Raw genomic sequence first — 1,205 nt, 5'->3', positions numbered from 1 at the left:
AAGAATTCAAATAGAATTAAATTTTAACAAAAAACCAAATACAAAATTAATAATATATATAAAAATACATAGAAAATTAAAAAAATTAAATGGAAAAAATCTAAACCTAATTGTTGAGTAGTGGTGGAGGTGCGATGGCAATGCTCACAGTACGATAGCAACGTCAATTTCTCCCACCTCTATCATTAATAAACAGTGTTAGGGATTTTTTAACAAAAAATTGACAAATTAAAGAATAAGAGGATTTACATTAACTTGGCGGAGGAACGATGGTGGCTAATGACGATGGCGACCCACAAAGTAGCAGTGACGGCGTGATGGAACCTGACAGTGATGTCCGGATCTCTGGTGGCTCGGTTAGGACAATGCAAGAAAGGGACTTATTTGCTGTGGAGGGGAGGCACTGCTATGAGGACAGGAATGGTGATTGGCGGTGGAATGACGAGAAAGAAAGAGGAGAGGGAGAAAATGGCGAAAAAGAAAGAGAGAGGAAAGGAAGAGAAGTTGTAGAAGTGAGGGGGAAGATTTCTGAATTTAAATTTAGGACAATTATATCGTCAAATTTACCAGCAAATAACTCTGTACGCATTTTTTATTATATTTTTTACGTGTTATTGTACCCTTTTAGGTGAAATAACTAACTATTGTCAATTATTTTTTGTTTATTGTCTTCTTTCTTACATGTTAATGGTATCATCACACTCTTCTCTTTATCTATATCACCTATATTCTGCAACAATTAATTCCGTGAAAATAGTTCAAAATCCAATCTTTATAGATAATGATGATTATCATCTAATTGAATTAAGAAAAATCTAACTGAAGTATCATTTTAAGGACGGAGGACATGTAATTACTAAAATGAAAAATATTATGAAATTTATTTGAAATAACTTAGATAATTTGTGCATTATTAATGCAGAAGAAATTACTTATTATTTTTTTTATTGTATATAATAGGGTGACAAAACAGATAATTTGTCTTGCCTCACTAAGTAAAGCAGATTTAAAATGTCATCTCACCACTAAAAACAAATTTTTAGTTCAACAGATTTATTCGTCCTGTCTCACCAAAATTAGTGAGTTTAGCAGTATAGGTTCAGTTGTTCTTTTTTTTATTTGACAAATTTTAAATTTTAATTTGGTCAGTCTTTTTAACAGATTTGACCGATCGATCTGGTGAATTTGATCTGTTTTGCCGCCAC

The sequence above is a fragment of the Arachis ipaensis genome, chromosome B05 (genome assembly GCF_000816755.2).
Source record: "Arachis ipaensis cultivar K30076 chromosome B05, Araip1.1, whole genome shotgun sequence".
In the NCBI taxonomy this organism is placed as follows: Eukaryota; Viridiplantae; Streptophyta; class Magnoliopsida; order Fabales; family Fabaceae; genus Arachis; species Arachis ipaensis.
This window is presented reverse-complemented; position numbering follows the sequence as displayed.